At 36.8% G+C, this 27972-nt stretch overlaps 1 protein-coding gene and 1 pseudogene across 4 annotated transcripts in view; both read right to left on the reverse strand.

The window, feature by feature from the left end:
- The window catches only part of LRFN5 (leucine rich repeat and fibronectin type III domain containing 5), a 268158-nt gene that overhangs the window by 214412 nt on the left and 25774 nt on the right, over positions 1-27972 (reverse strand). The gene's annotated exons all lie outside the window — the stretch shown is intronic.
- Positions 4194-27972, reverse strand: part of LOC112296552 (small ribosomal subunit protein eS1 pseudogene) — a 41264-nt pseudogene continuing 17485 nt past the window's right edge.

Here is a 27972-nt window from a genome sequence, read left to right on the forward strand (position 1 = left end):
AAAGGATATAATTCAGGAACAGCCAGATGCAAGAGATGCATAGGTTAAGGCAGGGGGAAAGGACGGAAGCTTCCGCGCCCTCCCCAGGCACCACTCTCCCAGCAACTCCACGTGCTCAACGACCTGGAAGCTCTCCCCATCCTGTCGTTTGGGGTTTTTATGGGAGCTTCATTAAAGAGCCATGACTGATTACATCATTAGCATTTCAAAAATGATTCAACCTCCAGACCCTGTCCCCTTCCCTGAAGGCAGGTGTGGGACCTAAAGTTCCAACCCAGTAATCACATGGTTGGCTCTCCTGGCGATTAGTCCTCATCCTTAGGTGGAGTCAAAAAGTCATCTCATAATACCCCCAAATTAAAAAATAAAACCACCATATGATCCAGTAATTCCACTTCTGGGTATCTACTTGAAACAAATGAAAACACTAACTCAAAAGGATATATATATATATATATACACACACACACACACACATATACATACATACATACACACACACATATATCCACCCCTATGTTCAAAGCAGCATTGTTAACAATAGCTAAGATAGGGAAACAACCTGTGTCTGTAAATGGATGAACGGATGAAGATGTAGAACATATATGCAATGGAATATGACTCAGCCATAAAAAAATGAAATCCTGCCATCTGCAGCATCATGGATGGACCTAGAGGGTATCGTGCTGAGTGAAATAAGTCAGACAGAAAAAAAAATCCCACATAATTTCACTTATATGTGGAATATAAAAAACAAAACAAACAAAACATGACCAGATTCAGTGACACAGAAAACAGATTAGTAATTGACAGAGGGGAGGATGAGGCAGGAGGAAACAGGTGAAGGGGATCAGCGTGGGGAATACAGTCAGTAACATTGCATTAACTTTGTACAGGGACAGATGGTAACTAGACTTCTTATGGTGATCATTGCACAGTGTATGCAAATATCAAGTCACCATATCTGAAACTAATATAATGCTATAGGCCAGTTATACTTCAATTAAAATAGTCACCTCATTAAGATAATATGAGATTCCTTTGTGCCTCTCATCACTTGGGAAATTCCAAGGGTTTTAAGACCTCAAATGCCAGAAGTGGGGACCAAGGTCAAATATGTACTTATTATAAATCACAATATCACAGGCTAGTTTCTAAAACATTAGAAATATTGAAATATTTGGGGTGGAGGGATGGGGAGAAAATGCAGACAACTGTAATTGAATAACTAATTTTTTTTTTAATTTTTGAAAGTAAAAAAAGAAATATTGAAATATTTAACTTTTAAAAGTAAAAATAATTTGTTGTCACAAGTCCATTGGTGTTAGTTCAGGAGTTTTTTGGCCCCCCATAAATCTTCCATTATAATGCAAATTATGTAGCTTGTCTCCATTGTTTATATTGATTCCATACAAAAACTATCAATAACAATGGTTACACTGAACGTAGAATTTGTGTCAAATCAACATTTTCTAGCTAGCATTCTAAATATTTCAAGTTTGTGAATGGGTCACAGGTTTAAATTCTAGGATAGATTCCTTCCACAGAACACTATCATTAGGTCTCAATGTGCATCCTAGCTAGAGCTCATTTTCATTTAATGACCCAATTTAAAGTCATAATTTCCATGTATTATATGAAAAATATCTACTTGGGCCCAACATCCCCCCAAAGATACTAAAATTAGTGATAGTAACAGTTTATTTTGCAGTCATATTTTTCTCTAAGTCAGTTTTATATGATGTTAGTTGTCTCAAAAATGCAAGTGTGTCTCTTTCTCTTCATGCGGCAGAGACAACTAGCTACTCTCCCAGGAAATTTCTCCTTCTCTTGCGGAATACAGAACTGTTGCTGGGAAGCACCTCTCGTGTCAAGGACTATACTTCCCACACCCGTCTCCTTCCACCCCGCTCTCGTATCTTGGTGGATCCATCTGACTGTTCTCTACGGCATGTGAGCAATGCCTTCCAGGATGAAATAATTGAGTATCAGATACACAATCCTCCTCAAACTGGCTCTGTTCTTTCGGCAGCTGAATGTTGTCAATGCAGCAGGGAAATCTGAGGAGACCCTAGAGAACTAAGGAGCAGCCAGAGGGAGGAGAGGAAATGTGGGTCAACACTGAGGAGAAGCCAGCCCCCAATAAACACCCCTTTGACTTTATGAGAGAAAGAGATACACTTATGTCACGTTAAACTTTTGAGATTTGCGTTTGTTACCACATGCATGTATTGTTAAGTCCACCAGTACATGCAGAAATCAGTTGATAGCAAACTTCCCTGAGAAGCACAACCTACCTACACTAGCTTAGGTTGCCCTGCTAGATTTGCTTCCTAACCCCAAGTCTTCCCTTTCAATTATAATGCTCATCATATTCAATTGGTATTTTTTTTGTTTCCATCCACCCTTTGCAGTTAACTGTAAGATTTATGCTAGTTTTTCCTTACCTGGATTCCCAAAACATAGCTGAGTGGCTGACATACACAGGCATATAATAATATCTCAGAAATTAATGAGTGACTATTATCTCAAGTACCATTTTTGCCTACTTGAGAACAGAAAGGAGAATAAGAGGAAGTAATCAATGGTCTGTTGGTGAGGTAATTTCTGATTCTAGGAAAACAGTGTCATATCGAGTCATTTAATAACATTTCTAAGCTACCCAGTAATATTTCTGATACATATGCACACACACAGACATGCACACACTACAAACCAGCTCAAGATTACAGATCCAACTCAAAGATATTGTGGGTTCAGTTTGAGACCACTGCAATAAAGTAAGTCTAATCCTTTTGTGGGTGGGGGTCTTGCCTTCAATGTGTAAAACTCACATCTGTGAGGTACAATGAAGTGAAGAACAATAAATCAGGTATACCTGTAACTCTGTTCTCCCAATTCAACCCAGTGAATAATGAGGCTTCCCTTCTAACAGTAACATCCATGACTTCTCCTGATCAACTGGTTCTTATCTTATTTCTTAAAACATAATGAAATAAAATAAAATTCTAAGACAAAAATTTGATGATTCTAGTTAACAAGTTTTATCCTCCAAAGACAAAATATGTATTAGATTGGGTGCCCAACCTGAGGTTGGGTAGGGGTAACTTTCGGATTACAAAGGTTTGGTGTAAGTTGTGGAAGAAATCAAATACTCTGGTAGTTTGGGAAAGGACATTTATTATAGGATTTAAAATGACTTACAGAATCACTGGGAGGGCTCAAGAGGTAGAGTCCAGTCTAAGCTTTCAAAAATAATGCCTTATACTCAAGCACCAAGGGAACTGACACTCCGTTACTTATTGAGAAACCCACCACTCAGGGTTAGAACTGCCAGCCCCCAAACCATTCTGTCCTGTCACCATCTGTACCAGCAGGGTTACGATGTTCTTATTCCCTGCACCTTTCTCCCCATAACTCAGTTCAAATTCATCTCACCTAAACCCATCTTACTGACAGAATCTAAAACAAATACAGAAATCATGTTGAAATCTGCCTAGGTAATGTAGGTCTTAGTCTTCAACCTTTGTAGGACAGGAAGGCTCACTAGAGAGAGGCTGCCATAGACTCTGACTGAGCGCAACAGTCCAGGATATCACAGACACCTTGACTGGCCTATATTTACAATGATCTTAAAACACCTCCAGCAAGTGAAAAGTCCAGAGCCCTCGTACTTCCAGCTTCTCCTCTCAGATTCTAGCCCTTCTTCAATCACCTCCTTTTCTAGGTATTAATTCTCCTAAGATTACAACCAACTCCCCTGATGGTTTGGCACCTTAAATAATATCCAGCCCTAAGGACCAGAAATATTACCAGTTTGCCTTACAACTGTTCCACGTTCATCTCAGTCACCATCAGAAATCCCAGTCTGCCAGATTATCCATCATAAAAACACTAACACTTATATTCAAGAATGCTCCAGCCCTTCCCTCACAAGCCTTATTAATATTCCCTGTAAAACTTGCTCTCTGATATCCTAAGTTTTCTCTGAAACTCATTCAACTTATTACCTACCTACTTATTATCTGACACCTAGGTCTTCTTGAAGGCATGCTTCTCCTTTCACATTCTTAAGAAGAGGTTGTTTTTGTTTCCTCCCACATGTCAAAGCAGAGGAAGAAAACCACGTAAGGTAAGTGTATAAGCACCCTCTTTGCTCTTCCTTGAAGTTTTTGAACTCTCTCTCTCCTCTTTCAAATGCCACCTCCTTTGAAATGCGTGTCATCCAACTTCTCTACTCCATCTCCTTCCTCACTGTCCTTACTGAACCTTCTGACATTCCCAATGCATCCCTCATTTGGAGTGATGACTTTGGTTCCTAGTTCTCTGTCTCCCAATTCACAACAGATGCTCTCATCATTCTTAGCTACATAAAAAAAAAATAAATCAAGAATATGGCCTCTCATCTCCTTGATACCCTTTGGTTCAATGACCTTTTTTCCCACCTTATCTTAGTCACGGGTGCACGTGGTTCTACAGTAGGCCCTGTTATCACTGACAACTGCACCTCCTGTCTGAGTATCACATCTAATCCTTCCAGGCCACTTATTCTAAAATTCCAACAATTTTCTGATATCACTGAGGCCTCCTCTCTACCACATCAGATCTTCGCTACTTATCACCACATTCATATATTCATATTCTTCTTGCTCAGCCAGTATTCAACAGTTCAGTGGTACTACTTGCCTGCACGTATCTTGGCTTTCTTTGTTACTGTATTTTCCTTACAAAAATTCAACCCAACAGCCACACGAAAAGAATGACACTGGACCACTAAGTTACAACATACACAAATTTATCTCAAAATATATTAGTGACTTCAATGCAAGACCTCAAACTATAAAATTCCATAAGAAAACATGTGCAAGAAGATCCTTGACATCACTCTTGGCAAGATTTTTTGGATTTGACACCAAAAGCAAAGGCAACAAAAGCAAAATTAAACAAGTGGGACTACATCAAAACAAAAAGCTTCTGCACAGCAAAGAAAACCATCAATGAAATGAAAAACAATCTGTCAAATAGAAGAAAATATTTGCAAATCACATATCTGATAAAGAGTTCATATCTAAAATACATAAAGAACTCATACAACTCAATGGCAAAAAATTGGATTATAAAATGGGCGAAGGATTGAGTAGGCATTTTTCTGAGGACACACAGATGGGCAACAGACTCATGAAAAGATGCTCAACATCACTAATCATCAGGAAACCGGAAATCCAAACCACAATGAGGTATCACCTCACACCTGTTACAATGGTTATTACCAAATAGATAAGAAATAACAGGTGTTGGCCAGGATGTGGAGGAAAGGGAACCCTCGTGGAAATGCAAATTGGTGCAGCCATTATGAAGAACAGTACGGACATTCCTCAAAAAATTCAAAACAGAATTGCTACATCATCTGGTGATTCCAGTGCTGGGTATTTACCCAAAGGAAATAAAGTTAGTATCTAGAAAAGTTACCCAAACCCCCATGTTCACTGCAGCATTAATTATAATAGGCAAGACATGGAAGCAACCTAAGTGTCCATCAGTAGATGAGTGGATAAAGAAAATGAAATATATATACACATATACACACACATATACATACATCTATATACACACATATACATATATACATACAGATACATATATATATGGTGGGGCAAAAGTAGGTTTACAGTTGTTCCCGTGGCAAATAATTAATACAAGATAAGAATAGACTGTGTTTTGCATACTCACAACTGTACACCTACACTTGCCCCACCCTGTATGACCGTGTGTATAAAATTCAGCCAAAAAACAGAATAAATTTTGCCATTTGTGACAAAGTGAAGGAACGTAATGGAATTATGCTATGTGAAATAAGTCAGAGGGAAAAAAAGATAAGTACTTATGATCTCACGTATAAGTATAATCTTAAAAAACAAAAAACAAAACCAAACAAGCTGAGCTCAGATACAGAGAACAGATTGCTGGTTGCCTGAGGCAGTGTGTGGGGGGTGGGTGAAACAAGTAAAGGGGGTCAAAAGGTACAAATTTTCAGTAACAAAATGAATAAGTCATGGGAAATAAGGTACAGCATGATGACTATAGTTAATAATACCGTGTTCATATTTGAAAGTAGCTAGGAAAGTGGATCTTGAAAGTTCTCAACCCCAGCAAAAAACTATACCTGTATCCAATGGATGTTAACTGCACTTATTGTGGTGATCATTTTGCAATATATGCAAGTCAAATCATTATATAATGTCAATTATATATATGACATTACATATATGGCAATCATATATATATGGCATTATATAATGTCAAATCATTACATTATATATCTGAAATTAATATAGTGTTATGTTAGTTACACCTCAATAATTAAAAAACGCTGAGCTCAACAGCTGAACATTACTGGTTCATGCAGCAGTACCAATCACAAGTTCACAACTCAATTCTAGGAACCCTTTAACAGTGCCAGACTGCCTTACATACTACAGCACTCCCCTAGTAAATTTACGTACCCCTCTTCCAGATGACTATTTCACAATGTGTTCCTCAAGTTCCCTAGACATTGTCATTCCATCATACTCAGCTGATGACAGCACTAACAATGCATAAAGAGAACAAATGCATAAAATAAGGATTATTTCATTGCATAATGCATAAGGATTATTGCTCACCACCAATTCTTCCAATTCACCCCCAATCAGTAGCTCCATAACCTGTCTATCCAAGGGCAACCTCTCTCGCATGTCCTAGATCTCATCTCCTCTTAAGTACTCCAGGGATTATTTCCTGAGGTGTTCCTGTCTTGCTGCACTATCAGTTTCTTCTTTACTAAATAATTCATTTCACCAAACCAACTAATATCATCTAATTTAAGCAACATCTACAAAAACACCTGTAAGCATAAATTCTCAGGGATCCACATGTGCTTCTAGTGGATTCCCATTTCTCTACTGTAGTTAAATTCTTCCAAGGTGTCTGCCATGTTTTATCTGCTTCTTCACCTTCCATTTTTCTTTTTGGGGGTGAAGGAGGTTTATCATTAAATGGATGTAAATAGTAATTTATGTGCCATCAGACCAATGGCTTTTTATCAATGCCATGATTGAGAGCCAACCATTCCTTTTCTATAACGTAACTTGTGGGTATTGGACAAGCTTTATATAGGACTAAAACTTTATTTGTTAAGTATATTTTATTGATTACACTGTTACAGTTGCCCCAATTTTTTTCTTCCCTTCATGCCCCTCCACCCTGCAACACTGAAACCTCCAGCATTTCCCACCCCCTTAACTCATGTCCATGGGTTGTACACATAAGTTCTTTAGCTTCTCCATTTCCTATACTATTCTTAACCTCACCCTATTTTGTGCCTACTTGTTATGCTTCTCATTCCCTGTACCTTTTCCCCCATTCTCCCGTACCCTCTCCCCAATGATAACCCTCCACGCGATCCCCATTTCTGTGCTTCTGTTCCTGTTCTAGTTGTTTGCTTAGTTTGCTTTTGTTTTTAGGTTCAGTTGTTGATAGTTATGAGTTTCTTGTCATCTTACTGATCATAGTTTTTGATCTTCTTTTTCTTAGATAAGTACCTTTAACATTTCATGTAATAAGTGCTTGGTGATGATGAACTCCTTTAGCTTTACCTTACCTGGGAAGCACTTTATCTGCCCTTCAATTCTAAATTATAGCTTTGCTGGATAGAATAACCTTGGATGTAGGTCTTTGCATTTCATGACTTTGAATACTTCTTTCCAGCCTCTTCTTGCCTGTAATATTTCTTTTGAGAAATCAGCTGATAGTCTTCTTGGCACTCCTTTGTAGGTAACTGTCTCCTTTTAACTTGCTGCATTTAAGATTCTCTCCTTGTCTTTAATCTTGGATAACTTAATTATGATGTGTCTTGGCATGTTTCTTCTTGGATCCAACTTCTTTGGGACTCTCTGAGCATCTTGGACTTGCATGTCTAGGTCCTTCACTAGGTTGGGGAAGTTTTCCATCATTATTTGTTCAAATAAGTTTTCAATTTCTTGCACTTTCTCTTCTCCTTCTGGAACCCCTGTGATTCAGATGTTGGAATATTTAAAGTTGTCCCAGAGGTTCCTAAGTCTCTCCTCATTTTTTGGAATTCTTGTTTCTTCATTGTGTTCTAGTTGAATCTTTATTTCTTCTTTTTGTTCCAAATTGTTGATCTGAGTCCCAGTTTACTTCCCTTCACTGTTGGTTCTCTGTATATCTTCCTTTATTTCACTCTGTATACCCTTCACTTGTTCATTTATTTTGCAATCATACCCAATCATTTCTGTGAGCATCCTGATTACCAGTGTTTTGAATTCTGCATCTGATAGGCTGGCTACCTCCTCATCACTTAGTTCTTTTTGGGGGGAGTTGTGATCTGTTCTTTCATTTGGGCCATATTTTTTTGTTTGTTTCAGCGCACCTGTTATGTTGTAAGGGATGGAACTCTGGGTGTTCACCAGGGTGGGGCAACTCACTGCGCTGCATTGTGGTGCTATCTGTGGGGGAGGGGTCAGAGAGGGAACAATGCCACTTATTCAGCTCTTGCCCCACTTTCCATCACTTTCTTGGTTTCCCACAAGTGGATTGTGCCCTTTCAGGTGTGATTCTCAGGTGGGTGTCCTTGTGTATGTTCTAGGATACCGTAGGCCTCTCAAATGGATTCTCTTGTGAGACTGGGAGTTTCTCCTGGTGCTATAACCCCCACAGATTTTCACAACCAGAGGTTTTGAGGCTTTAGTTTCCCACACTGAAACCCTGAGTTGCGCAATTTGTCTCCCTCCCCCATTGTTCCTCCAGGCTTATCTTATTGCAAATGTGGGAAATCCTGGCTGCCAGCTGCCACCCTCACCCACCAGGTTCACTGCCTGGCCATGCATCCTCTTTGCCCTGCCTTCCCATCTCTGCCCCTCCTACCAGGCTCGATGAGTATTTCCTCTTTAACTCCTTGGATGTCCAACTTCCAAGCAGTTTAATTTCCTGACAGTTCTGGATGTTTTTTGTATTTAAATTGGTTGTTATTCTCTTTTGCTTTCTTGAGACAGCGAAGCATCTCTACCTATGTCTCCATCTTGGCTGGAACCCTAAATAGAACTAAAACTTTAAATAGGACTAGAGGGCTCCCCATGGAGAACAGATGGATCCAGTTACGGGACACATCTCACTGGGAAACTATCTCTCAAACCATGAAACAAAAGAAAAAGAATTTGGCTGTGTTTTTAAGAAGTGTGAAATCTTGAAATAATAGAGAAATGGTCACTAACCCATATTTCTATAAGAAAACGTAGATTTTGTTAAAAAGGACAAATTTGTCATTACATCTAATTTATAGTGTACTGTGTATCCATGACACTACTATATGATATAATACAAAAATCGTAGGTAAATTTAATCTTGGAGAAGCTAATAATATTTATGACTTTACAGAGGTAGTTGTTCAAATGTATTATGAGACTAAATTAAAACCCACTTACAATACTACCTCTATAGAGGAGAATTGGCCTGACAAAGGTTTAGAATTGACGAATAAGTAGTATTCTCACTCACTCAATAGATGTATCCTTTAAAATACAGACACCTGTTAAGTCAGTGAGACAAAAACATTATAAAGTTAGTCCAAAATATGAGAAAGTTAGTGCTACTCTGTGAAAATATTACTGGATTGTTCAACTGTCTGTTTAAATCAATACCAACCCTTTATTAGTTACTAAAGATGATTGGAATGTGGTGCATTTTGATTGTCTATGTGATTATATGCTTTTTTTCCTTTACATTTATTCTTCAGTTGATAGACATTCAGTTGATAAGGCTGTTATTAACTTGGGGCTTTTTATGTTATGGATATTTTGTATAATTGGGTGTAGACAGTATTTCATTGTAATTTTGATCTAAATTTTCCTAATGACTAAAAATGTTTTTGTTATTGTTTTTATTTTCTTTTTATTGTAATTAGAGTCAAATTTATCAGTGTTTTTTTTTTTATGTCTTCATGAAAAAAAAAACTTCTTCCCACAAGGGCATAATGATATGATGTAATCTTTTCTAAAGTTTTAATATTTTTTAATTTCATATTTTTCTGCTTACTTTTTGACCCTTCATATCTATTTCTTCATCTCTTATTTTTCATTAAATGTACTCAAATAGTGCTTTAATTACCATCAATCCAATTAAATGACTTTTAGTGAGAACACCAAAAATTTATATTTTACCAAAGCAAATGATAAATTATCTATTCTCACCTTATTCAACTATTCAGTAGCATTGGACAAAATGGATTATTCCTTCTTGAAAACATATCTAGGTCCCCCAGACTCTATACTCTTGAATTTCTTTTACTTTGTGAACTATTATTTTTTACTAGGACCTCCATCTCCTCTAAACCTGAGAAATCTATGTAACACTGTCCTAGAATACCTTCTTTTCTCTCTCTGTATTCAACCTGTCTAACCTCATCCAGCTCCCCAAGGCTTCAAATACCAACTACACACTGAAAACTCTCAAACTTAAATGACTGACCTAGAGGGAACCCTTTCCTGAGAAGAAGACTCATCTCCCATTGTCTATTATCCTCTCCATTTCAGATTTCCCTCGACAAGAGAGAACTTGCCATTTTTCCTCCAAATATGCCCCTCAAAAAGTCATCCAGTAAACATACCACCTTTCACACAGTAATAGAAACAAACTAACAAAAAACCCTGACAAAACAAAAGTTAAGATTCATCTTGAATTACTTGTTCCTTGTTACGCTACACACCCAATCCAGCCTTCACTCCTGTCATCTGTATCTCCAAAATCTGATTTCCCAAATTTGATGACTTCTGCCCATTTCTACTTCCCCAGCCCTTCTCAAGTCCACCTTCCCCTCTTGCCTGTACCACTGTAGCAGCTATTCTACTGGTCTCCATCCTCCCCTTCCTGCCTCTCTTCTGAGCAAGAATGATCTTTCTTAAGTGTTTGTGAGGCCAACTTACTCTCCTGACTCAAATCTTCCAAGGAATGCAATTATACTTAAAATCTAAACTTTTTACTGCAATCCCTAAATCTCTCTATAATCTGAAGGTCTCTCTCCCTCACCACAGTCCTCTCCTCCACTTTGGTCTCTTTATTTTAGTCAAAATCACCAACTTCTGCCCTTTAAACCCATGCAGATCATTTTATTCAAATGGAATTTGCTTGTATTGTTCCTTTGTTTAGAGAGCACTTCTTATCAGTAAGGTAATAACGCAAATGTCATCTCAGCAGAGGCCTTCCCTGGCCCTAGTGGATACCAGCCCACCACTTCCTGCCATATTTTCCTACCTTATTCTCTCCTGGTGGCATATAAAATTCCTAAACTTATTTTAATTATTGGCTTGCACATTTATTTATTCTCTTTCCCATTTGAATGTGAATGCTCTGAAAGTAAGACCTCTATTTCTTTTGCTTATTGTTATGAAAAGTAAATAGAAGGGTGTCTGGCCCACAATATAATTGCTTGTAAACGGACTCATTGATTCAACAATAATTACATATCATAAAAGCTATGCGGTCTTGCTCTACAATCTTTACTTACCTTTATACACTTCTGCACCCCTAAGGATATCATATAAATGACATAATTTTATAAACATACTACACTAAAATATGACATGAAAAATATTTTAATTTCCCATTTTCAGAAAATTTATAGCATTTCAGTATTTTTCTGCATATTTCTTAGTTGAATACATTAAATTGTGACAAAATGCATAAATTGTAACAAAACAATTACAACAGTACTAAAGATTTGTTCATTCATTTCTACAGTCAGTATAAATTGAAATTCCTTCAGTGTAGGTGTATTTCCCCCAAATCTGTGTGTTGAAGTGCTAAGCTTTGGTACCTCAGAATGTGACTGTGTATGGAGATGGGTCATACAGGAGATTAGGACATGAACACACACGTGAAGGTGTGAGAGCTGAAGACTCTACCTACACGCCAAGGAGAGAGGTGTCAGAAGAAAGCAACCCTGACTTCCAAACTACAGAACTGTGAGAAAACATAGTTCCGTTGTTCCAGTCACCAAGTCTGTGGTACCTTGTTATAGCAGCTCTAGCAAACTAACTGGCAGCTGAGAGTAGAAACTAGCTAATATCGTATGCTTCGCTTAGTAGTATTTAAGGCTCAGTTACATTTTTTTTTTTATTAACTACTTTGCAACAAAAATGTTAAGCTTCACACACCTTAGTACTTGGATATCGAGTTTTATTCTCAAAGGATGCTGTATCCTAGCACCATTTCCCAGGTTGCTCAGATACATCCCTTCATGGACAAATGAAAGCATTACAAGCTGAATTGTCTGCCAGAAGATGTGGAAGGCTAATGCATCTTTTCTTTTTTCCATTTCAGGTTCTTTGTGTGAGTATAAATGTCAAAATTTAATCTTGTTCTTCCAATTATTTTTTTGTATCACAGTTGGCTAATTCTCATTCAAAGTGGCTTTTTAACTCATGTCCTAGATTTTCTCAGGGAACATATCAGAAGCAGAACTCGAGTGCTCTACTCTCGAGATTTAGACTTTCCCACGGACGCCTCCGAGTTAGAGAATTACTATCTCGCGTCAGCTGAGTGACTCTGCATTATTGTAGCATAACTTGAACACTCATTAAAAGTTTCCACTAAGGAAGCTCAAATTGGTTGTGGTTGTTGAGGATTCATGAAAGTGCTGTGATAGCAAATAATTTGCACAATTTGCTCTCTTTCCATAAGCTGAGCACAGAATACATTTGCTGCCTTCATGTCTTAAATAAATGAGACAATGTTTATATATAACCTTGTATTTTCCCAACTAGAAGTTAATATATGCTTATTTTATGTATAAAAACTGTAACAAAAAATGAAAATAATCTATAGGTCCCATATCTTTAAAAAAATGTTTTAGTGTATATCCTTCCAGCCACTAAGTATTAAAATTATATCTCTCTCCTTTTCTCTCATTTAAATGAAATTATATTATATGTGTAGCCTATAATACTCACGTAAGAGCATATTATGAACATCTTGATTTCAGTATTTGATGGAGGTACCATCTTCTTATGTGTTCATTTGTGTGTGTTTTGTATAGCAATGTATTATTATAAGTTAACTTACCATATAATTTAAAATGTTTTCCTGGTTTTGTATCATAAGTACTCTTCAGAAAATCTATATACTTCACACATATAAATCCATACTTTAATTATTTCCTTAGGCAATATTTCTCAGTATGACTTTCTGAACTAATAGGTCCACTAATCTTCATATTATATACATACTAACAGGTTGCCCTTTGAAAGGTCTTATCAGTTTAATCTCCAACAAAAGCTCATGTAAATTCCCATATACTCACAGAGGTACCCGTGGGGTACATCTTTAATTGATAATGTATGTGGTCATATCATCACTTTCATTGACTTTGACCACTTCACCTGTTATAAAACCTAACCATCACTGGTCCTGGGTGTGGCGAACCTTTGTCGCGCATCTACACTGCAAATCTTTCACCAGTATATTGTTTACTTATTAAGTGTTTTGTCTCTTTTTATCAAAAAAAGTTTATATAGTGAAATCTTTTAGTATTTTTTCCAAATTATTCTTGCCTTTGAGCACTACAAAAGTAAAATTTATTATTTCAACAGCTAAATATTTAATATGTGAGGGCTGATTTTGATATATAATAATGAATAAATATTTTAAGCAATTTTCCAAATTTCAAATTATCTCAATTTTATTTACTAATCTATATTTTTGTCAACATTATAAAAATTCTAGCCCCAAAAGTAAATTGCCACATTTACTTTGACTTATTTTGCTAATAACATTTATTCTCATTAAATTCCTTTTTGGTCACTTTACCAATATTTATATTACATGTAGAATTTGACAAGGCAAGTTTATTATTATTATTTATCACAGTATCCTGATTTTTTCTTTCAATGTAAAGGTTTAGTCTTCAAATGAAATTAGGAATTACTTGTTCCCCTCAAAAAAAGATGTCATTTTCTAGGGAGTGGGGGATAGGTGGACTCTAATAAATACATAAAATATCTGTGAAGAAATAACATCTTTACAATATTGAGACACATCAACCAAGAGAATTGTTAATGACATTTACCTCTTATTACATTTCCTTCATGAAGTCTTATAGTTCTATTTTTAATTTTTATTTTTCTCTTTGATATATTTTATTTATTTAACATCACAATAGGTTTTTGTCACCATTAAAAGTCTGAATTTTAAACATATTCTTGGACTGAGTCTCATATCCTTCAGCTCATTCAACTTGAGCACCTGTCTCATTCCCAGGAGCTTTTCCAGAACTGCTACCTTCACCAGGAAGCTCCACAAGTTTCCCCAGTTCAAACTTGGGGTTCTTCAGAATTTTGACTTTTCTAATGAAGACATCATGGAGCAGATAAATAGCCTTTTCTCTGTCTTTTCCAATGCTATCTGGGATCAATTTATTGACCACTTCTTTCAAGTCATATGTCTGCCCCTTTTCGCTCATGATTTCCATCACTATTTTCCATTTTTAGCAGACCTGTTGATGCTGAATGGCAAGGTCTTAAGAATCTGCTTGTTGTGGTGTTTTTTTGTTTTTGTTTTTTAGAAAAACCAACACAGAATAGATGAAGCAAATAACCAGCGGTAGTTCTGACATTAATTTGAGCTTTAATCAGGCTCTGTCAGTTTTTGATCACGGAGCACGTTTTGTCATGGGTAAGATCCATGCCATGGAGAATTAGCCAGCACTTTTTGCCGTGAACAACCTCAGTAATTAGCCTGAACTTTCTAAAGGGCATTTCATCACTCTGCAGATCCCCTAGGCTCACTTCAAAAACACAACCTTGAGACCACCAGATGTGGTTTGGGTTCCTTGAGTTCTCATCACTGCTGTGTTTCCAATGCTTGTTATATGGAACATAGCTGGTACTTTCACATCAAACCAATCTTCCTTAGAAAAATGGATCAACCACTTTTTCCTCGACTGCCTTTTTCTGCCCTTCATAACAGGCTGGTTCTTGATGACCACGATGGTGCTGCTCGGAGGGCCAACAGGCAATGTCTTATAGTTTTATTTATAATGTTCTTGTATGTCTTGTTCTACTCATCCTTGGATATATTATGCTTCTGCTACTATTCGACAGCGCACGTATTTTATTTCCAACTGCTGATTTTTAGAAGTAAGCTGCTTCATTGTACATATATATATTTTGATAATATTAATGAGCTCTCAGTATTTATGATATATTGACTGATTTAGGGGATTTCTGGATTGAGAAAATAATCTGCAAAAATAATAAACACAACTTTTCATTTCTGACATCTATTTTTTCCTGAGTACTTCAAGCACGATATTAGACCATAATGGTAATTTCCATTCTGTAATCTTGTTAAATAATAATGATGGTAAAAATGATGATTGTATTGTTCAATTGTAATGATAAGGGATTTGCTGATTCCCCACTTAGCATGATGCTAGTGTAGCTTGTATATTACCTTCAAAAGTATACTCGTATTTTTTAAAAAGATGAAATTACATGAAAACATATAGAAAGATACAGATGTAGATGGCAATATGGGTTTACCCAGAGATTATAATCTCAGATTATCAAACTGCACAATTATTCTTGGTTATTATTCTTATTGATTGTCATCGCATTCAATTCTATTTGCCTATATAATTTTTACTCTTCTTGAATTACCTGAGTGCAGACATTGCTCCTCCTGTCACTTAAAATTTGGCATCACTCTTCCTATCACCTCTGTCCACTCTTCTCAGTTTGTCCCCGGTGGATAATCTCATCCATCCAATCACTTCAAAAATTTCTTTAAATAAACCCAAATCTTTTGGTCCAGCTTTGGCTTCCCTTATTACTTCTGTTTTAAATTTTGAATCCCTGCTTTTCCTCTACTGGCAACTCAAAATCACCATGTGCAAACCTATTGGACAGACTCACCCCTTCCTGACATGCCACATCCTCCAGATTCCTTACCCTTATTAAAGTCACAATTCTTCCACTGTTTAATCAAATAAAAACTCAGAGTATCACCTGCAACCAAGCTCTCCCTCCTTTTCTCTACTTCACTTACCAATGCTTGTAGACTGAGCTTCCACGTGGCCTCTTCGTCCTCTGCTCGTGTCTACTGCAAAAGTCTCCTGACGTACCTGTGTCTCACCTCCTCTGTATCGCTACATATATGAAACTGCTGGTCGTGTTATTTCTGGACTATATTCTCCCGTAACAGAAAACTTTATAGGATAATGTTCGAATTCCTTTGCCTGACACTTGACCAATTTGCTTACCCAGATAAGCAAAGGTCAGGGGCCTATTATATGAGCCACAGTCTAGGTACCTAGGCCAGGTGTTGGCATGTGACATCTGTTTCTATGACATTATGATTGGTGATAATCGAAAGCACTTTAGAATATGCAGAATCCAAACCTCCATGTGTTATTCAAATGTATAAATCATAATGACAAGATGAGAAGGGATACTGGTTATAAAATCAGCAGTATAAATACCAGAAGAACTTGGTGAGACAGGACTCAAAGAAGGTGGTAGCCAATTCCTGAAATGATCTTTGAGCTAATGTTGAGGTGCATATATGAGTGTATACCAATAAAAGCATAGTATGGACATTTACTCTTCAAAAGAGCTTTCATCACATGCACCTGTCCAGTTATTTCTTCACCTTCCTCGCAGATTCCTGGGAAAACAACAGACTCCTTACTGTTCTCTGAGAACTCCCATCAGTGCACAGATGCCGAAGATGGGGCTAACAGAGACTCTGCCTTGAACCAACTCCAAGTCAATCTAGGCTTTAAGGCCAGCAGGAAGCCTCTCAACTGTCCTTGCCCACTGGAAGATGGCTTCAAAAGCGGTCCAGGGCCCGTGGCTAGTGTCAAAGGTGCTCGGTAAGGAAAGAGATGCCCCTAATAACAGTGAGCACTGTCCTGCACGGCATAGTTGCTCAATAAATGTTCACTAGTTTTTCTAAGAAAATTGACAACACTCTAACATAAAAGACAAACACATATTACATATTGCTGATATTGTTTTTGCATAAATGAATACATAGAAATAAGATGACAAAGAAAAAAAACAAAATTAGCCCAAAGCAAAATGAGGCTGCAAGGTCATGAGGACATAATTAGTCGGCAGACTTTCCACAGTATTTTCTCATGGCCAAAGAAAGCATTATGGGGGGTAGATAGTTACAGTGCTCCTAATAAATGGGATATAAAAATAGGGTCTGCCCACTGAGACTTCTGTCTTTTCTGCGGAGTACCACTTCTCCTTCCACTTTGGGTATCTTCCCCAGGAAACTGAGGCAGTGCTTGTTCCGGTCCAGCAGTAGCCAGGATGGTCTCAGGGGCCAAAGTTATTTTGATAGGAATAGATACACAGTCTTCACTAAGACCTAAAAATGTCTAGTGAAACAAAGACAAGACGAATATACGTGACAAAGGCAACATAACAAAAGCATCCAATCAAAAGGACAGGGGATAACATTGTCTCAGATTTTGAGTTGACTGCAAACTTGATCCCAGTGATACCACCCAAAACGTAAGATGTAATTGCCTCGATGTAACAAGAAAACTTAGCCTGTTCAAAGTGAAGTATAAACTGCCTCAAAATAATAAGAGAAACAGAATCATCAGCAGCAGAAGCGAAGGACGCAAGAAAGGGGAGGTGCTAATTCTGCTCGACTCTGCCTCTTTATCCCACCAGGAATATGTCACTCAGTTTCTAGAGAAACATTTACATACATGCTCAATACCCCAAGGAGAATAGCCAGAATGATGAATCATAGCTATGAGGAGATGAAATAACTCAGGATTTCAGCTTCAAAGGAAAACACCTGAGAAATAAGTTACCTGTACTTAAGCGCTCAAATGGTTCTGACTTTAAAAAGTCCTTTTGACTACCTTCAAGAAGGCATAAATGATTTTAACACATAGAAGTAGCAAGATTGTAGTTTGGGACTTAACATATGAAAAAAAAACTTTTAACAAGCTCTTCGACAAAGTAATTTTATAAAAATAACTGCTAAAATTCATTGGGAGTTTTCTCCCAGGCATTATGCTTCACTTTATGGCATCATCTCTTTTAGTCCCTGCAACCACCCTGTAAGGTAAATATTATTACTAACCTCATTTTACAGGGGAAAAACTGAAGCATAAAAAGGTTAAGCTCCCTGACTTAGCAAAGGTAGAACAGACAGGCCCAGTGGGACTGAACAACAGCCAAAGCGCTTGACCACTGCACTAGTCACCTTGCTGTGGTTATCCTACAGGAGCCAGCCAGCTGCTCTCAGAAGACCAAAACGAAAAAGAACTTGTGCTTTAATCCGGAGTGGTGAAGACGATCCTCAAAATTTCTTCCCATTTCATTTTAAGATTCTCTGATCTTATGTTCTTTGTGGAAGATAAACCTGTGCCTTCAGCCAAAATTCTTCCAGGATTCCAATATCCATCTGTTCTGGTTCTCAATGTTTGGGAATTAAGCTATCAAATAACAGAATGTCTGAAAGTTTGAGGAAGTGGGGGAAGGACTTAAAACACATGCTAATGCAAATACCCATATATATTTTGCTTAGGAAAGTTTTTGTTCTGTCTTTCATCACAGCGTTCAAAAGGTGGCCTCGACTTTAACCTCAACCAATACACACACACACAATCCGCTTATCCCATCCTGCTATAGTACGTGTGTGTATATATATACACACACATATATATATGCATATATATGTATATATATGTATATATATGGTTCCTGACACATTCTGTGGGTAGTAAGATATGTATTTTATATACATGCATTATATATGTAAAGCTATCTATTATAAAATAGAGCCTTTATTTTATAAATCCTTATCCTGTAGAAAATTAAAAAGAAGATGCAAAGGGAGAATATGCCTTGTTACATGATAAATTTAAACATAAAGCAGCATAAATGATTTTCATCATTTCTTTATGCTATGAGATAACAATATGTTATTTTAAAAGGATTCAACACTTGGAATCTGCCTATGTGCAAGCTGTAAACACAAATGATTTTAAGTGTGCTAGAAATCTGAAATCCACGTAGGAAGTATCTGAAATAGCTAATTGGTTGCAATCATGTTATAGGACTTTTAGGATCTCAGAGTATCTGTTAATTCTAAGACTCTCGGAGCTTTGCAAAAATAAAGCAGCCAACTGAATAGCATCACAAACAACACACTACTTTCATTTTCAACAGTGACTTCAAACACGACAAGTATTCTAATTATTTCTCATTTCAATTTTCTACATTAGTGATTTATTTTTATATGACCACATGCTACATAGGGCAATTTGCTAAACTGTGGTTTGCTACAGGGTACCAAGGAGAAGATTAGTTCTGGTGTATTCATGGAAGAATCCACTTTGAGAGTGACAGATGAGCAGGGGGAGGGTTGCAGGTCCAGGAAAACCCGACCACAGGCACTGGAGGGAGTATGTTTCCCTGTGCCTGGAAAGATGAGAACACCAGAGCGTGTGAAGCGAATACAAAAAGTAAAGAACATAAGGAAATAACGATAAATTAGCTTAAGCAGAAAAACGTGTGTGTGTGTGTGTGTGTGTGTGTGTGTGTGTGTGTGTCCGAGAGGGGAGGCAGAGATTGTGCCCAGGGAACATAGAAAAAATGTAAAGTAACATTGTTGAATTCACCTTTTGCTTAGTGCGTAGTGGGCAGCTACTGAAGCAAGAACCAGGACCCTGAATTAATCCAATGATGCAAAGAGATTGCCTTTCAAATACACTAGAACATTTAGAAACTAACATATATAGTTTTGGGGTGAGGGAAGCAGTAGAGTGAGCTGGGAAGGTATATTTTAGTTTCAAAAATATCCCTGAAAGGAAACATATTCTAAAATAATTTTCTACTTCAGTGTTCTTACAGGATATTGCATCCATCTATCTATCCATCCATCCATTATCAATCTATCATCTATCATCTTTCTATCTATCTTTAATTGTACTAATATGTATTAAATATTCCACTGATTGTAATTGTTTAGTTTCTGTTTGGTCACCTGCATTTACTCAAAACTGTTCTGAAAAATATAACAAAATTCAGAATTAAAAATTCATATAGATATATTTTTCTCTTGCTTTATTTTATGAAGAAATTACAAAATCCATACTCATATAATCCTACATTAGCTTACCAACAAAACACCTGGGGAGTCAAAAATACTTATGGTTTCCCTAAGCACTAGATTTTGGTCCTGAATTATAAATTAGTTAAGATGTACTTTTAGTACTACATTTGGATGACCACCTCATACTGAGTACTACATTTAGATGACCCCTCATAGTGATTATCTTAATTCATCTCTCTTGCTTTTGCTAAGATATCTGGTATGAATTGCGACAATACAGTAACAGCACCCAAGTATAACAAATCATTTGCATTTAAATGACTGGTGGTTTAATCCAGCTAATTATGTTTCTATAATATTTATCTAGCACTCAAAACACCTGCATCCTATTATTGTACAGTTCTGTATAAGACAACAGAACATCTCCCTCAGCCTTTTACTCCAGAGTTTAAGATATTAAGGGGGGAAAAAAGAAAAGACAGTTTATAAGTAGCAAGTTGGTGGGGGACTATGAATCATTAAGCAAGTTGTCTTTCTATCAATCCATAGTGACAGTCATTACTTAATCCAAATCATCAGAATGCAGAAATGGGAGAAAGAGCTAACATTCCTGTAATCCATGCCAGTTCTGTGTGATACCCCGTGTCTTTGGCAGACAGCCAGCTTTTACCATAGAATCGTAGAAACTAAATATCAACGAGGAAGCGCCTGACTTACTTAGCCAGCAGCTTTGACCTACACTTTACCTCAATCTGCACAGGAACTTTCTTTCAAAGCTCTGTGAAGTATTTACATATGCTGCCTCATCTATTTCTGTAACATCCATTGAGCTAGGTGAAGACTAACGTTATCACCGTTTTCCAAATGGAAAGTGTGAAGTGCAAAGAAATGATACGGTAAGTCTGAGAAAAACTACAATTCAGGTTGTAACACAAATAGCCTTCCTCTCTAGAATCCATTTTCTCTACATGTTCACTGGCCAAGTGTGCTTTGGGGTAATGCAGATGATTCAGCACACATATCTATTTCAACACTTTGTGGGAGAACAAAAGTACTGTAAGAGCTTTGGTGGGCAATCTGTGAACGCATTCTGAATAGAATGCTTTTGATGTTTGCCTAACGCTACAAACAAATTCAAACAGTAAGACAATGTCTTACATGTGTTTTTCTCAATGAAAATTATTTTTGCATCTCTATTAAGCTATCATTCAATAAGTAGCAACACATGCAAAGAATCTATTGTCAGAAACAACGCACAGTTGAGGGTCAATTTCAATAACTTCAGGGTATTACAGAAATGCACTTACAGTGTGATCAATACACATTTTTCTTGCTCAAGAGGCTTTTATGCTGATGCACTCATGTTCAACCAGGGAAAACATGTTGCGCTATGAAAACAAAGGGAAATTGGTTGATTTATGTGACTACAGCAACGTTTCAAATCTTCAACTTCTGATGTTTCAGGGAAGCATAATTATCCCACACCTTTCAAAATGTTTTAAATCTAAATTATAAAGCCATTATCAAACCACAGGAACCATATGAATCTCTTATTTGGGACACTACGAAACTGGTAATTATCACTCTGGCTGTATATCTGTGGAATTTAAAGAGCAATTGAATGTTAAGCTTCATGTTTTCTTCCCAAGCAAACTAAAAATATCCATGTAAAAATGCACAGATAAGCCATTCCATGCCGAAAGTACTGATGTTGATGTGAAAAGAGAAAGCAGTGATCCTAATTACTATGGTGTAGTGTTTTGGAATATTGAAAAATATTGTCACAAAATAGCTAAAATTCATGATTAAATTTAACCAAAATATCACTATTTGCAATCAATAACTAATTGGAAATGGTACAAATCATATTTCTTAATGATGGTGAAAGAGAAATATGAATTTACTTTTTCTGAAATCTACAATCAAATGCATTCCTATTTTCCTAGATCATTCTTTATATAATACCTGAATGTATAGTTAATATTTCATATGCCCAACTCGATGTCCTTTACAGACCTACAGAATAATGTTCTCAAACGCCCCCAAAGAGATCGCCCTGTCTCCAAGAATGATCAAACATGTCTCAAGTTCCTGTGCTGAGGTTTTCTATTAGGAGGAGAATGTCTGCTCATAGTCCATGCAATTGTCACTTGAGGGAGTGTGAGGGGTTTTTTTTTTTTTTAACCTGTCTATGCAGCCATACTATACCTTTGAAAAATATAAAATTACTCCTGCCATTTCTTCAAATACTCATCCTTGAATTTCAGCTATAGTTCCTAAGGCATTGCCCTGTGTATTCTATTTAGATCTGAGATTTTTTGTCTTTTGCTGACATAAGCAACCAAAGATAAAAATAGGTCATTTAGATGGAGAATCCTAGATGTGTGCAAGACAGAGCTGGGAAATATGAGAGGAAGGGCAACGAAATCTGAGGAAGAAACTTCTTGGTAACCTTTGAACGTGATACTATTTATCTGTGATACATGGTAAGTGCTGTTCAAGGGCTTTGACACAAAGTTCAGACTTATCTAATTATAACGCCCAAGGACAGGTTAATCAGTGACTATGATATATAAATTTAATAAAGAATAAAATGACCTACTTCTGCTAATGCTAAGGGCATTTAATTTTTCACGAGTGCCCCACACGACTCCGTCTCCACAGTGTCCTAGTCCTTCCTGCGTGTTGTTCCTGCACAGATATAAGCACAAGCCATACAATAAAGGCCGTCGTGGAAAAAATTAGAGGCCAGAAATTCATCCTCAATTTGCTCATCAAAAAAGCTAACTGGCTTTCCTTTAGTGCATAATTGCAGACAAATACAGTGTTTTCCTGTCCATGACTGTCTTGAAAGTTTGGATTTATCATTTGTTTCTAACAATAACTTATTCCCACTGGGTTTGGCATATAAAAAAAGTGTGCCTTTATATTAACAGCTTAAGGCAAAGGAAAAATGGCATTCCAAGCTACTCCGGCCTGTAAGACTGACTACATTGACAAAGCGTACTTGGGATGCCGGGGTCCTCAGAGTGACAATTGTGTGCTTTCACCCTGAAGTCCCATTAGCTAGGTTTACTTCCCACCTCTGCTCCCTGTGGCCGCGGCAGCCGATGAAAGAACTGCCAGATGTTGTCTGTGTGGCAGTGTTCATCATAACTGCACATTATCTGTTTGTAATTTCTTGATATCATAACCAGAATTAGACAGTATTACTCTGCATTCATGCAGTCTTCCCCCATTTTTCAATTTCAGTATTGCCTATAAAGTAGTATATTTTTTCTCACATCAACCCTGTAAGGTAGGTGGGTTAAGTTTCATTATTATTTTATAAATGATAAAAAAAAAAAGCAGGACTGGAATGGTTAAATGATATTTTTAAAGTTGTATGACAACTTAGTATGAGAAGCAAAGGAAAAACTCAGGTTCCCAGTTCCTGGGAGTATACCCTTTCTACAGAGGGCATCTGGCCAGCCCCAGAGGGTAAGACAGGTAGCTCTGGGTTCATGAGGTTCTCCTTGCTCAATTAATAACATTGCAGGAGAAAAGATAAGAGTCCATCACACTGTTTGCTAAAGGATCAAGAGACTATCTATTCCCTGTGTCAGCGGCATCCACATTAGGCTGTAACGTGGTCTATAAAAATGTGTTTACCAGAAATCCATCCTCTGAGGGCCCACACTGCCTTGCTCACTGTGCATTCCCGGTGCCTAGCAAAATGCCTAGTCCCGACAGGAACATAACGGATCCCCACGCTGAAAGAATGGTGCATGTGCTCTGTCTTTAGGGGAAAAATAGTACTCTATTATTTCAACAGAGGCAAAATAAAAAATATTATTTTATTATTTCAACAGAAGGCTCTAGATCCATTTCTGTCACTTTACAAGAATGTTTTATTGATGAAATTCCTTATCTGTGCTGTAAAGACAATGATATCAGCCTTTCTACCTCACAGCCTTTCTGTAAACAATAAGTAACATGAAAAAAATGCTTTCTATGAGACAACAGAGAGATATACAAATATAAATTAATACTATTTTGTCTGTATTTGAATACCACATCTATTATATTCCTGATTATGTATTTTCAGAAGCAAGTTTCAAGGTTCTAACAAAAATATTTATTATATGATAACATGTTTAAGTATTATTACTTCTAAGCTTCATAAAATATATATGTATATTTGCTTATATACATTATATAATTTAGTTTGCGTTATAAAAACTATGTATATAATTTAGGTTATCTTAATTCTAAAACTGAGTTCTAAAAATTTAGATTGGTTGGAATTTGCTTCTGAAAACTAGGATCTTCCTCTCCTAGAATATAAATTGTAGTGATAATTGACACGCAATGCTATAGGAACTGCAAACTTGAAGCTGGTGAGATATTTTTAAATGTCCTTTTCTCATGTAGCAAGAGAAAGCAATTAGTATATGAAATGTTGTTCACAGTATATTATGTGTTCACTAAATGGCTCTCACTATTCAATCCATAAAAAGTATATTTCAGCAACATGTGGGGGATTACTTTCAGTAATTTCTGGAAATAGCACCCTCCTGCCAGTGTAGAGTGGGTTGTAATGCCCTACAGACACCCAACTGCATTCTAAGAACATGACAGCTCTTGATAGGACCACCTTTGGCTTGTAACTCCTTACCATGCTAATTATAAGAAACAAATTTTATCTAGTATAACAAGAATATATATTAGCATCTATAAAGTCTTCACAGTAGAAATTCCAAAGGTTTAGCCTGGCTGGTGTGGCTCAGTGGATTGAGCACTGGACTGCGAACCAAAGGGTCCCGGATTGATTCCCTGTCAGGGCACATGCCTGGGTTGCAGGCCAGGTCCCCAGTAGGGGGTGTGCAAGAGGCAACCACACATTGATGTTTCTCTCCCTCTCTTTCTCCTTCCCTTCCCCTCTCTCTAAAAATACATACATAAAATCTTTAAAAAAGTAATCTCCCACAAAATTTAAAGACAAAAGAAGAAACTCCAAGGATTTAAAGTCCTCAGGGTTACCTCATTTCTATGAGATAAGCACAGAAATCAGAGTCTTGTTCCACACAGGAGTAGATTGTTCTCATATTATAGTGTCTATCAAGGGTATCAGGTGTTACCCTTACTAGACACTATAAGGGGGGGAGGGGGAAATAATTGGAACAACTGTAAAATATAAAAAAGAATAAAGCAGAGTGCTACTGCTAAAATACTACTCATAAAATGTAATTTAAAAAAATTACTTATTTTTCCTTGCCTTAACAAGTATATTGACAAAAAAAATATTGCTACCACAGTAGAGAACAGTATGGAATTTCCTCAAAAAATTAAAATTGGAACTGCCTTTTGACCCAGCAATTCCATCGCTGGGATTATACCCTAAGAGCCCTGAAACACCAATTCAAAAGAATCTATGCACCCCAATGTTCATAGCAGCACAATTTACAATAGCCAAGTGTTGGAAGCAACCTAAGTGCCCATCAGCAAAAGAGTGGATCAAAAAACTGTGATAGATTTATGCAATGGAACAGCAGAAAGAAAGAAGGAGCACCTACTTTTGCAACAGTGCAGATGGAACTGGAGAATATTATGCTAAGTGAAATAAGCCAGGAAGTGAAAGACAAAGTCCATATGATCTCACCTATAAGAGGAATCTAATGAACAAAATAAACTAATGAACAAAATAGAACCACAGGTATGGAAACATGGAACAGGCTGACAGCAACCAGAGGGGAAGGGGAGGGGGATAATGGTGGAAAGAAGGGGAAGGGACTAGTCAAAGAACATGTATGAATGACCCACAGACACGGACCAGAGTGTGGAAACTGACTGAGGGAGCAGGGACTGGGATGGGTGGAGGAGGGCAAAGGGAAAAATTGGGACAACTGTAAGAGAATAACAATAAAAAACGATAAAAACGTGCCAACTTAATTCACTCTAACATTTGATAAATCACAAATGACTCATATTTTAATTTATAAGCTTTCCAACTATGGCCAATGAATTAAAGGAAAGACCTTTACTGAAGAAGATATAGAAGCAAAATGGTAAAGAACTAACACACACATCAAAAAAAAAATCCCAAGAAAATAAAATACCTAACTGATAGAAAAGACTTATTAAATGACTAAAGAAAACCTAGGTAGAAAAATGCATGACCAGTGATTGAAGCCAGGTGACGTGTATGTGACTATAATATTCTACTCTAAAAGAAAAGTGTCTTTTTCTACTTAATGTCATCTTAAAAGTGTATGACGTAAAATAGTAATGCTGTCAAAAACAAGAATATCCTCACTGTGTTATTACTGTGCCTCTGAACTAGCAGAAAACGAATGAAAACTAAAACTATGTATAATATACAACAAGGAATTAGAATTTCTGTGTCCTGAAAATAATATGGACTCATTAAACAAATGGGAAGAATGTAATTCAAAAAAAAACAATCTATTCTTAGAGCCATGTTTTTCTCAAAAGCAGCCTTCAGAAACCCCAGAAAAAAAATCAAGAATTCAAATTATAATTTTGACATTAGAAGAATTTACAGTATTTCCCAAATTTGTATGACCCAATAGCTAATTCAGGAATTTAAGTATATATTTGATAAAAGTCATTGCTTTAAACTGATTTAACTCAGAGGAAATTCTTTCTTTAATTTTATTCAATATATGTATATAGGTTATTCCTAGTTCTTCCCAGTATTTCCTCACTGAGAAGAGGTCTTCAGATATTACTCTACAAAGGTGATGTATCATAGATGTGTACACGGCAAACACAAGGCAGGTGTCTGAGGACGCTGTTGCCCATGTTTATGTCCTCAAGAAACCCTTTCTACATAAACATGTGCTTTGTTTCAACAATTCCGAAATTCAATTCAGTAATTTCAAACACTATTCTAGTCACTTGGATTTCAAAAATTAAAAATAGGTTAAATATATTATATCATGCCCTCACAGACATTAGAATCGAATATACCTGCAAAGAAATATAAGCAAATGATTTAAATAAAGTATAAGTTCTGTGATGAAAGAATGCTTGAAACAGAATGGCCACAACGTGGAACAGTAAAGTTATTAGAAAACCACCTGCCCAAAGATCTTGGGACTGAATCTACACCTTAGCAGCTTCTTTGCACAGGAGCACAGAAATGCCAGCCACCCCATGCCCAGAATATATATGATATGACAGTAGTATAGGGACAAAGGTGGGTAATGATGATTTCAAATTTGGGGCATTGGAAAAGACTTCCCTAAATGGAGATTTTGAAAATCATGCTGAATAGATAATTTAAGAATGATGAGAAAATATTTTAAGCAGAAGGAACAACAAAAGCTAATATTTTAAAAGATGAAATGACTTAGTATGTTTATTTAAAGAACTACAAATAGCTTACAACGCTTAGACAAGATGTGGTGCCTACTGTACTGGCTTCCCAACTAGGAAATTCCATCCAGAGAAATAAAGGGGTGTTTGTCTACCCTAAACAATATGTGCACGAACTTTTGAATATGTGAATGTGTTGAAGAAAGTAAGTTGAAGTAAAACAATAGAATTATTTTACAAATAGGTAACAGAGAATTTTTTCAAGGCTATAAAAGCCTCACGGAAGTGCAAGCCACAAATAAGCGAAACGCCAAGCTTACTGAAGAGTAGAACTCCAGGCTCCTCGTGTTGAATAAGTTATCTGATGGTGTAACACAGGAAACAACAACAGAGCAACGTTTTTTATTACCAGGAAATACTCTTCGAGTACATTTTCAACCCAGTACTTGAGCCACAACAGTCCATGTTATCTGGTTCCTTTAGAAAGGAAAAGTAGAAAAATAGTAAGAAAAGTAC

This window comes from Desmodus rotundus, chromosome 7, assembly GCF_022682495.2.
Source record: "Desmodus rotundus isolate HL8 chromosome 7, HLdesRot8A.1, whole genome shotgun sequence".
NCBI classification, from domain to species: Eukaryota; Metazoa; Chordata; class Mammalia; order Chiroptera; family Phyllostomidae; genus Desmodus; species Desmodus rotundus.